Source organism: Mytilus edulis, chromosome 7, assembly GCF_963676685.1.
Source record: "Mytilus edulis chromosome 7, xbMytEdul2.2, whole genome shotgun sequence".
Taxonomy (NCBI): domain Eukaryota; kingdom Metazoa; phylum Mollusca; class Bivalvia; order Mytilida; family Mytilidae; genus Mytilus; species Mytilus edulis.
The window spans coordinates 23,041,877-23,054,485 of record NC_092350.1 but is presented as its reverse complement, the minus strand read 5'-3'; the positions used below and the strand labels follow the sequence as shown (position 1 = coordinate 23,054,485).

Sequence of the window (12,609 nt, the reverse complement as noted above, 5' to 3'; positions counted from 1 at the left end):
TCAAACTTTCGATTCAGTTTTTTGTACTCATGCATCAAAATAAACTAATGAAAGAGGGCCGAAAGATACCAAAGGGACAGTCAAACTCATAAATCGAAAATAAACTGACAACGCCATGGCTAAAAATGAAAAAGACAAACAGACAAACAATAGTACACATGACACAACATAGAAAACTAAAAAATGCTGGATTTCATGTTTCAAGCATGATTTTTTTGCTCCGAGCACTGAGCAAAGTTTTATGACTTCAACCGCAGATTTGAACAACAGACAAACATTGGAATCAAGAAAGTAGCTTTCCAATGAGATCATAAGCGTCGCCAGATAAGGTATAACATCTTATTATGTATGCATCACACATCACATCAAATATATTTTATAGTAAATATATGATTAAATTAAGTATTGAAAAAAATCTATGATTATATTATGGAATACTTTTTGTGGAATTTTGGGTGTTTAAGGAAGTTGATCACTACAAACACAGGCTCACCATAAGTGCATTGGGTAATCAGACTTAATAAAAGTACCGAACAATTCAAATGTAATCAATATGTTTATCTGCAAAATTTTAAAAACTACTATTACTTATGCACTTAAATTAATCAATTGCGATACCTTTTATGTTCGAAAATATAGTGTTTTTCTCTGTGTTCTTATATAAATATATACTTTTCTTCTTTGAAGTATATCATATTCCTTTAATGATTCAAATTCACATTCTTGTGGAGAGTTAAAACAGAAATGATAGTACTAGATGCCGGACTCTCTCATGGACACCCTTATTTTACTTATTGTAAAATCCTACTGGCCGATTTGATTGTATTCTAATCAAATAGAATTCATACAGAACCTCTTAAAAACAAAAAGATCTAAAACGTTTCTTGAAAGGTCCTCTTATATCACTTCAGATACAGTGATGATGTCCAATCACTGAATCAACCACATATGAGTAATATCTTGCATCTTATATGTCGCAATGAACTGTATGGTACTACCGTCACAATTATGTCAACTTTATTTATTAATCTTTTCCTCGATATTGACACATACATATGGCAGTATACAATTTCTCAGCAATAATATTCACTCTGGCTTATCGTATATATAGAGTGTCTATTCGACTGGTCAGTCATGCCTTCATACTAGGAGACGCTGACTGTGTCGATGTATCTGGTTTGTCTCTTTTTTGAGTCTTTTCGTATCCCTTCGTTTTCATTCTTAATTAGAGTTTTAAGATTAGAACATCGGTAGACTATTGTATCCTTAAGATGCTGAAAGATCTCAAATAACACTATTTAATTTATAAATTGCGATGCAGTAATTAAGGATTAAATTGCTTGCTACTATTATACGTACGAGATCATAATTTTATTTTATTTATTAATCTTTTAATTGAATTCTACAAACAAAGTAATACTATTTTTACTACATAATAAGGTTAACAGATCCATAAAAAAATTTTTTATAAACAACAATACTGAAAACAAACTAAAAATACAAAAAAGAAATATATATTAAATCTTATATTTGAAAATACAAAGGATATCACACATACAAAGGATATCTAACATATAAATATCTATTTTACTATATACAGATGGTCCATAAAACAACTTATTTCTTAGCACATACACAAAAACAAAGGCATAAAAACACAAGTCCTCCAATCGAGCCGCCCACTGACGCACCGATGGTTATACTTGCATTCCTAAAACGATAAAAAAAAATCAAAATAAACAAAAAACATATATAAGCTCATGAAATTTTCACGTAGGAGTTTCATTCTGTAATGTTTTTTTCGAATTTGAATTCCAAATGTTTACTAACACTTGCAATTGTATTGTTTGTACATTTTACTTTCATTTTTGAAATGATAACGTCACCATACAGATCCCGATATATGTCATTGCTTAGATTATGCCTCGAATTTAAGAATTGATTTTGGATTGAATGTCATCTATTGTGGTAACGTTATTAATATTTTTCCTAAAACCGTATGAAAATTCAGTATTATGCAATGTCAGATGAACTTCACATAACAACAACAAAAGATTTAATAATTGAAAAAAAAACACATAAAATTATCATCAGTTGTCAAATAATAAATATGCACTTACCCGCCTCCTCCATCGTCATAGTAGAAGTACAAACAGTACTCTGAGCCAAGGGGACCTGCACAGTACCCATTACAGTATGTCGTGTAATATGTACTATAATAAGAGTTATACTTATAACACGTATCACTTGCTGCGCATATACCTAAAATAAAATAATAAACATGTTAAAGTAAAGCGTAATGTCATTCGGTTTGAATTTTATCAAAGTTGTAATGGTAATAGTTCCAAAATATATTTTGTTTTCAATGTCACTTGACACTGAGTATTGGGTTGTTTAAATGCGTCGTTCAATTTAAGAATAGCTAAAAAGTTTCTAACTTGAACTGTTTGACTTTCAGCCAAAAGTGTTTTGGCTTTTTTCCAACAACAGATGAGAATGAGCTCAAGTTACATCATGTATATATAATTGCGTTTTCATTATTTTGACCACATAATTGACACCACCCACGCATGTGCATAACGTTCCTATAAGGCAATTAACAACCAATCGTTGATAAGTAACGTGACATATCAACGATTGCTTGTGGTAAGTCTAATATCCAATATGTCGTTTTCCAAACTTGAAGGTGTGGTCCCTGTAGATCACCAAACTGTAGACTTCAAAATCAAAACATCAAAACAAATGAAAAGAAACAAAAAAATTTACAAATGACAGATATTCCATTTATATAAAAAAAATCTCAGCATTGCTACTTAACATTTATACATAGCTATTACAAATAGTTTTCATATATTACTACCACTGGATCGATAACTCTGATGGTGGACAGATAATGCCGAAAAGGTATCACCAGCAAAAAAACGCGAATTTAATGTTATAACAATTTGCTGTTACAAAATTTTGTAAATTATTTAAAAAATAAGGAATATATCTCCCTAATACCAAGCATTGATTCCCTATTCGAATTTGGTTTATGAGTTTTCTTTTCTTTTTTTTAAATAATCTTCGGATTTTCGACTATCGTAGTTTTGACCACTCACGATACATATTTGTCTAAATGTGCATCTGATGTATAAAAAATCGGTATCATTAATGTTAATTCATAAGAATTTAGGTCTTTAGTTCTTCTTTTAATTTAATAGCTAGATATTCTTTTTGATCGTCTACTTTTCGTTAAGTTTTAAAAAATGCTTTAAAAACAAAGAAGTAGTTATACATAATTGATCCCTCATAAAAGTTTTGCATACCTTGCTTAAATTATTAGTTGATCTGTTGCAATTCAACATAAAAAAATAAAAATTGTTTAGATTTTAATGTTTAATGTGTTTGTTTGTTTTTCAAATGATAAAAATTGAAAAGTATTTTCCATTCCCATGTCCAAAACTTACCCAACAAGAGAAGACATATGAAACTACTGCTGAATTTCATGTTTCCAATGATTTCTCTGGGCCGTTTCACCTTTATATAGTATTTAAAGCAAACCAATGGTTACCAACAATCAGCCAATTAAATGATATGAACTTTGAACCATTCTTTCAAGGAACTTTAAACGTTTTCAACGAATTTTAAACGTTTTAAATGATTATGACACCTGTCAATTATGTATTGATATCAAAACTGGACACTATATCTAAATATTTTAATCTGTTGGGTTATGTTTGTAGATGCGCATTCGAAATATATGATATACAACGCCCTCAATTTCGTAACCTTAAAAAAATGGTGTGATAGCTGACAAAGTATGTTGTAAATAAAAGCAACAGTAGTATACCGCTGTTCATAAGCCATAAATTGATTGAGAGAAAAAGGAAACCATGGGAAGTATATCAACTATAAGAGGAAAACAATGAAATAACAGAACAGAGAAGTGCAACAAAAACAAATAAAAATCAAACATGCGTAGAAACGGACAATTAGATAACAACTGCCATATTCCTGACTTAGTACAGGACATTTTAAGAAAAATTGTGGGCTTAACCTGTACTTGTGGCTAGCAAAACCTTCGTGCTTTATGGCAATTCAAATATACCGCTTAAATGACAACATTACATGACGGGAGCAGAGTACAAATAAATGCAAAAACACCAAAGAGAAATACATAAATGAATATTATAATATTACATTCTTTCAACATGTTAATCACAAAATAACAACGAATAACTAAGGTAATATAGGACAGTACACAAAAACAGTTTTATAGAATTACGAAGTGTGTGTCTGTAACACTAACGGATCAAAGCGACAAACAGTAACGTCAGAGGTAAAATTCTAAAAATTAGATATAAATTAAGATTAGATTTCTAGCTGTGTTATATTATAACAATTACAAGAATATTAGTATAGAATTGTGTTAGTAATAGTGCAACTAACTATGTCGGCCTTTCTTTTATCTATTATATAAAATATCTACATTGTTTTTGTATATTCTAATCATGAGCATATGTTTCGTTCACATACCCACGATCATCATCTGCCATTAACACTATGCATCAAACTGAATTCAAAGGACAAGATGCAATTTGTACATATCAAAATATGCACATCAAATAATATTGCCATGATAAAAAAAATTAACCTACGTTACCTTTTTTTTTTTTTAATTTAAAACACATAATAAATATGTAAAAAGATGGTTATTCTTATTTTACTTCGTAGCATGTTGCTCTTCACTATCGTGCAATTAGGTTTGATTTTGAACAATTAAATATACTTCTGATCAATCTAAGTCGTATATTTTTTGTTGACAGATATGCCAAAAAAATGTTTTGTGATGCGAAGATAAAAACATAACTACATATTTTGTACTGGATTTCCAAAGACGATAAAAATATAATATTTATTGAGTTTATCTAAATGTTCCTTTAATGTTTTAATTCAGTTTTGTGATTATATAATATAGTGGGCTTGCAAATATATAGTAATGTATTGACAAGTATACTAGTAACTTTATAATGTTAAGAATTGAGTCTTAAATTGAGGCATAATTAATGTATAATGAAAAAATTAAAATTTCCAAATCCGCGAAATTTCAGGGATGATATTTTATTCTTATGATGTCAAGTCTTGCCATCACGTTTTTGCACAAACGTCTAAAGCTAATAATTATGATTATGGAAAATTATAAAGCGCCCTATATAAAAAATAATTAAAACTACTCTAATGCGCTGAACATACGACATGGTAATTAAAAACTGATTTGCAGAAGTTTATGCCATGTGCAATTTCATTTCTGATGGACTAATTGTCAGCTCTTTTTTGTATTTTTCATAAATACATAAAGTGAAAAATGCTTCAATTCCTTTTGAGATAAGTTGATTTATATATATATTGTATATATATATATAATTATGTTTATATCTATTAATGTGTTTACTGATCTCAGGAGTTATTTGTTGTTAAACATCAGGTTTTTATTTATTAGAGTTATTTTCTTGCTATCAATATTTAAAATTTTCAAGATATAGATCTTGTTAGAATTATCTGATTAAGAAACTGCGATATATAGTAAAAAATATTTTAACTCTTAAATTATTTTCATAATTTGCTAAATGATCTAATAACTTCTTCAAGGCAAATATTTTGACATGTGACATAAACTCCAAGTAAACAACTAGTTGGGTGATTATTTAAAACAAAAATGGTTAACATCATACAGAAAGGCAGGTGTCAATAAACATACATGTAGCTAAAATATTGAGACACAAATAAAGGGTTTGGTGCTGTATTTTGATATTACTGTCGTATCAGACTTGTTATCTCAATAAATTAATCAATGTAATTACATGTTTGTACTTAAATAAAATTCAAAATTTGATACAGTGCTTTTTGTCATCAATTTGCTTTTTGTCCGCTTTTGCTTTTTGTCCGATAATTTTGCTTTTTGTCCGACACTTTTGCTCTTTGTCCGTTGCTTTTTGTCCGTTTTGCTTTTTGTCCGAGCATTTTTGTCTGACACTTTTGCTTTTTGTCCGTTTCGCTTTTTGTCCGATAATTTTTCTTTTTGTCCGACACTTTTGCTTTTTGTCTGTTGCTTTTTAGCACACCTGGCCCAGAGGACTTACTGAGATTTACTCATCACTAGGCATCCTTCGTCGACGACAATTTTACAAAAATATTCTCCTCTATGGCACAATCATCCTTAAGGTATCTAGTTTCAAAAAAATATCCGATGACCCCGCCCAATAATCAAGATGACCACCATGTCTAAAAATAGAACTGTGGGGTAAAATGTAGATTTTGGCTTATATCTCTGAAATCAAAGCATTCAGAGCAAATCTGACAAGGAGTAAAAATGTTCATCAAGTTAATATCTATCTGCTGATTTTTTTCGACACATCGGATGACAATTTGTAGGGTTTCTGTCCCTTTATTGGTAATTTTATATAAAAAGAATTAGCAGATTTTGGTTTTTATTTGAATGAAGTTTTATTTTTAAGTCGTCATAACGACTAAGCTTACTTTTTTTCTCTTTTTTTTTATTATAATACTTTTTTTTTTAATTCATTGATATTTTCCACTTGTATCAATTATTAATTTCTTAAATTCAACCGTCTGGGTAATCGAGGCCTGTTTCAGATTTGATTTTATTTCTCTTTCTTTTTCGGGACTAATAACTGGGGATGCAGTCTTCTATCGTTGGTAGGTAGATGCATATTCCGATGAAATTACGTTCCAAACACTCATTAATGCTGCATATGCAGTCGTACTATGACGGAAGATGCTGATGTAATTGTACAAAACATTAACGTAAAAATGTAAAGAAATATCAATTTCATTTAGGATATGATTAAAATAAACTAAACAATAATGAAATAATAAATGTTCCCAATGTATAAAGATAAGATAAAGATATTTTATTTCCTAATCAAAGGGCTCATAACAAGCATGTAATCACATAAAGTAAAAATAAAAAGCCTTTCTCTCCCACTCGCATACACTCACAAATGCAACTATCGTTCTGATTAAGGATGATTGATTTAACAGTACAACATATAAATGAGAAAATAAAATACAGATACAAATACAAATACAGATACAAATGTATTTCTATTTTTTTATGAGGAGAGTCAGTTGCCTACATTGTATATATGGATAGGCAAACATCAGAACAAAAAAAGTATAGATGCAAATATCGTCATATGGTATTCAAATTCTGTACGCAGATGAAATACGCTCAAACGTATTTTACAAAAGGTGGTTAATCATTTTAAACGTCAGGTCTAAATGATCATACATGTATCTAAAATATTGAGACTCGCATTAGGGGTTTAGTTTTGGATTTTGATATTACTGTCGTATCAAACTAATAATGTCAATAAATTATTGAATGTAATTACTTTAATAAATTTCCACATTACGTTCCAAACACTCATTAATGCTGCATATGCAGTCGTACTATGACGGGAGATGCTGATGTAATTTGTACAATAATAATAAACGTAGAAAAGTAAAGAAATATCAATTGCCTTTAGGATATGATTAAAATATACTAAACAATAATGAAATAATAAATGTTCCAAATGTATAGGCAAACATCAGAACTATGAAAAACATTGTGCAAATATCTGCATATGGTATTCAAATTCTGTACGCAGATAAAGTACGCTTAAAACGTATTTTACAAAAGGTTTGTTAATCTTTTCAAAAGTCAGGTCTAAATAACAATACACGTATCTAAAATATTGAGACTCAGATTAGGGGATTTTGATATTACTGTGGTATCAGACTAATGATCCCAATAATAACTTAAATAAAATTCCACATTTCGTTCCAAACACTCATTTTTGCTGCGTGTGCAACCGTGCTATGATGGAAGATGATGATTTAGTTTGTACCAAAAAATACATATAGGTTAATGAATAAAATTTATTTTTCACATTAGATTTAGGATAAAAATACACTTAAAGATACTGAAATAATACATTTTCCCGATGCATAGGCAATCAGAATTTTGAAAATATATAATTGCAAATGACCTCATATTGTATCTAAAAACTGTTGGCAGATAAAGTATGGTAAAAAAAATAGTTTTATTTTATCCAATTAGATATATAGGTCTTGTTACTAAAAAATGTAAACACTAGTATTTTATATCAACTAAAACACATAAAAAAATAAAATTTAACTGATGTGTGTCGCAAATTCGACGATTTTATAAATGACCAGATATTGATTTGCACGGTCATCGAATCTTTTAAGTCAAATACATTTCCTATGATTCAAATAACTAAAACGTTGATTAAAACATGTTTCCATCAAAGGGAGTGTTTGTTTAAAAGTTTTGATAAACTTTTAGATGCATATTTAAAAAACATATACAAACAAATTTTAAAATGTATACAATCAAATTTTAAAATTATAATATAATTTTTTAATTTGTTTGTACAAGTTTTTTTTTAAATTAAACCGTAAAAAATATCTATTGTTTTAAAGTATGAATTGAAATAGACTTGGAGAATAAGTCTCCGCTAACATCGATATATACAAATAAGCTCTCAAGTAAACTCATCATAGATACCAGGATCAAAATTTAATATATACTTTTGTTGCTAGTTTGACAGTTTGGTAGACTGGCATTTGGTCAGTTATGAAGTTTATCATTAAATGCAAAGAATTTAAAGCTTTCAATAAAATACAAGACACGTAATTAAAACATATGAATATTGATATCTGACATACTTATGTCTTGTGAGCATCTAGACGATTTCAGGTGGTAGACTAAAAGAACATTCTTTTATTTTCGATTTTTAGAGACCGAAAAGTTGCCGCAGCATAAAATCTAAGTTTTGCACACCAATACAGATCGATGATCTATGGTAATACAAGAGGGGTCAAACAGTAGAATTTTGCCTTGTCTTACAAGCACTTTGTCGATCATCATAATTTGACCATTTTAGCCATGTCGTTGTCAGTTTATTTTCGATTTATGAGTTTGACTGTCCCTCTGGTATCTTTCGACCCTCTTGAAATCTTTATTTTAAAATTGCATAGTATTGCCCCCATTAGTACCAGGGACATAAGTACAATAGAAAAAGACAGACTTCGGGCATTATTGGGTTTTACCATGTCAATTAATCATTAGTTTTATGATTTTGAAATCCACTTATGTTCCAAAAAATCATACCTTATTCGTAGAGATGTGAAATCATGACTTTTGACATAGATTTCAAATCCATTTATTAATAATTAGCAGTATGATTTCTATATAGAATGAATCTATTGTAAATGAACAGTGCGATGAGAATGCTTTAAAAAATATTATAAATACCATACAGAATTTCAGGTTAAGGAGCAATTCATGTATTTAAAATATTGAGACACACATTTAGGGTTTGATTCTTGGTGTTGATATTACTGTCGTATCAGACTTATAATAAATTTCAAAACTTTTTTCGTTCAAAACACTTTTTCGTATTACGTATGCAGTCGTGATATAACCGCAGATGATTCAGTTTGTACAAAAAATACTCGTAGATTAATACAGAAATATATTTTTCGCTTAACGTTAGGATAAAAATACCTTGAAGAAAACTGAAATGATAATTTTGCCGATATATAGGCAATCCGAATAATGAAAACAATAATTGCAAATGACTTCATATTGTATGTAGAAACTGTTCGCAGAAAGAGTACATTAACAACGAAATAAATTTGGTTTAATTTCATTCAATAAGTTTTTAGTCTTGTTACTAATTAATGTAAATCTTGATACAAACGAAAACACTTAAAAACAAATAAAATTTAACTATAAGTGTGCCATATATTTCACTGTGTTTTTAAATGACCAGATACTGATTTTTCTAGTTCATCGATTCTGTTTGATAATTCATTTAAATAACTACACCGTGTAATTTCATTGAATTCATACATATTTCCAATTAAGGAAGCCTATGTTTAAACTTTTTGATAAACGTTGCGTTGCGTTTTTGAATACATATGGGGATTTTCAATTCATTACTTTTTACAGATAGATGATAGAACATCGGTTGAAAATATATATTTTGATAGAAAAAAATAAAATGTTATTTCGTTACTGTTGAAAAAGACAAAACGGAATATGAAATATGGAATTTCAGTCAATTGTAATAAGTTAAACGCATAAAATATAAATGAAACTTTAAAATCTGTGGTCCTTCGTTATTTACATATTAAATCAAATATTTTTGTCTGTAACTGCCAAACACAATTTTTGTTTTTACTTTATAGAAAAGTGGTACATAACCTTACCTTTTAATGCGTCGGAAATCCACCATACTATTTATCATTATACGTGCATTTTCCTTCGAGTTCAGTGTTTTTGTGACTTTACCTTTTTGTATATGCTAACAGTCCTTTTTGAAATTAAACTCTTATACTCCCTTCATTTATAACAGATTTCATTAAAAAAAAAGTAATGCAGCTAGAATTGTACCAATATAATAGGAATGCATTCACCCAATCGTGTACCATTAATATGAAGTACTAAGAATCGCGTAGTTATTCTATGTTAAAGGAAGTAATTGCAGATAATAGGTTTTTTTATTCTGACCGGTTCAATTGGTTATTTTCTACGTATTACTTTTTCGGCACGTATTTTTGTTCTATGAAAAAAAACTTTTATAATACATAATGCATTGTATGACTAACTTCAAAGTATTTTCGCTTTTCATTTGCAATACCTGATAGCGGGGAAAATTGTTAAAATGTTCAATGTTTTAATCATTATAGTTACAACTCAGACATATTTAGTATTATATGTTTTTTATGATACCTTATAGTAACAAGAAATAACATCATTTCTGGTTTTGACTGATGTTTAGTTTTAAGATTCGTGAAAAAGGGCGTGCTAATTCATCAGATTTGAGGAATATTATAGTATAGCGATTGTGTGCATGCATACTTGTTGAAGTTCGTATTTATGACGATAGTTTTGTGAAAATGCATGATGACAGAAAAATTATCTTAATATTTAATAAGGATGATATACAATTTCCTTTACTGCAGATTTATATCATCATATACTTTTTTATGAGAGAAAGAGTTTTATTAGTTTGATATCTGTACTTATATTTATCTTATGTATGTCTGATTGTTCAGAACTCTTTTTAGAACGATTTATTACTAGCAAAACTCTTTTAATAATGTCTTAGGACTCGCAGAATTCAAATAGAAAGGCTTATAGTTCTCCCAGATCTGGACTATATGCCTTTTGTGTTTTTTGTACGTTGCTATCATTCTTTGTATCGATCTCGTGAGCTGCGACCTCCACAACTGATTCGTATACGGTAGTTTGTTCTTATGTTGTGTCATTGTTATTAGTTAGGGAGGGTTGAGTGCCCGTATGCATTTTATACCCCGCATAATTATCTATGTGCAAGTCGGAACCCTGAACTTGAGGCTTGTTAAGAGTTGTAAATAACGAAAAGATAATCAAAATTTAAAATACTTAACTTATAAGGCTAAATAACCACATTTTCACACAGACACACCATGTCCAGCGTTTCGGTATTGTGTGTACAGATCGAAGAGGGACGTAATGGGGGTACCTTCATGACGAATAACGGCAAAAAAAATCTTGCCAAATGACGGCTGTTTTTGTGCATGACGAAAATATGTACACTTTCATTAAACGATAAGTAAATTGATTGATTTTGATTATCTAATCGCGTTATTTTTTTTTACAAAAATAAGCATATTTTAACAATTTTAACAAATGACGGTAAAATGTCTGTTTGGTGCCAGACGGTAAATAGCATAGCCGTTCATACCCTCGTCGACGTGTTGTGTCTTTATTTCGTATTATTCTCCAACAGTCATAAAACTTAACAGGAATGTTGATTTTGGTATAGTTGACATAGTCATAGAGCTATATTGTATATGTATGATCATAAGGCGGACTTTCGTTAATAAAATGCACTCTTCTGTCGTGTTTTGATTTGTGGGTTTTCACATCTAACAACGCATTGATAGTACATCTGACTCGGGTGATAGATTTACATTATTTGCGAATGTATCTTTTCATGACCTTCCATAAGACTGGTAATGTGTGTATCTATTTAACGTTTCTTTTTTCGCAAGTTTATACACAATTTTAACTCTGAGGGCAGAGCTCATGGCTTGAATGTATCCAATTGTTGCCTTGTCCGTTGAATATGCTTGAGGTTTTGATATCAATGTCGAATCAGACTACAAAAAAGATAATTTACGTTATATGTTGTTAAATGGTCTGAAAAGTAAACTTTTAATGTTTTCTCTAACTTGAATGTTAACTTTTTTCGTTGAATTTCTTCAAGTGCAATGACGGTAGACGATAATTTATTATGAAAAAAAAGATGCACAGATTTTTTTTCGTATAACTTATAGGTATTTTAAAGGTACACTGAAAGATACTGAACGAATCATTTTACTGATTTACAGGCATGCAATCAGAACTTTGAAAATATATATAACCCTAAACACTATAGACAACATAATCCATTTTCACTACAAATTAAACAACAATTTAGAACAGGTGTACCGGAAATTCGACTTGTTTGACATTGATGTGCATGGTCAGCGATTCTGCTTTAT

General features: G+C 29.5%; 1 long non-coding RNA gene across 2 annotated transcripts; it reads right to left on the bottom strand.

Moving 5' to 3' along the window:
- Window positions 1-1,003: 1,003 nt before the first annotated feature.
- On the bottom strand, window positions 1,004-10,437 carry LOC139482816 (uncharacterized). Of its 2 annotated transcripts, none has more exons than XR_011654969.1 (3): window positions 10,288-10,437; window positions 2,121-2,262; window positions 1,004-1,711 (listed from the first exon to the last, which is right to left on the bottom strand). It is a non-coding gene; the product is annotated as an uncharacterized lncRNA (long non-coding RNA). The 2 variants fall into 2 exon arrangements; XR_011654968.1 differs by lacking the exon at window positions 10,288-10,437 and adding an exon at window positions 3,450-3,534.
- Between the last annotated feature and the right edge of the window lie 2,172 nt (window positions 10,438-12,609).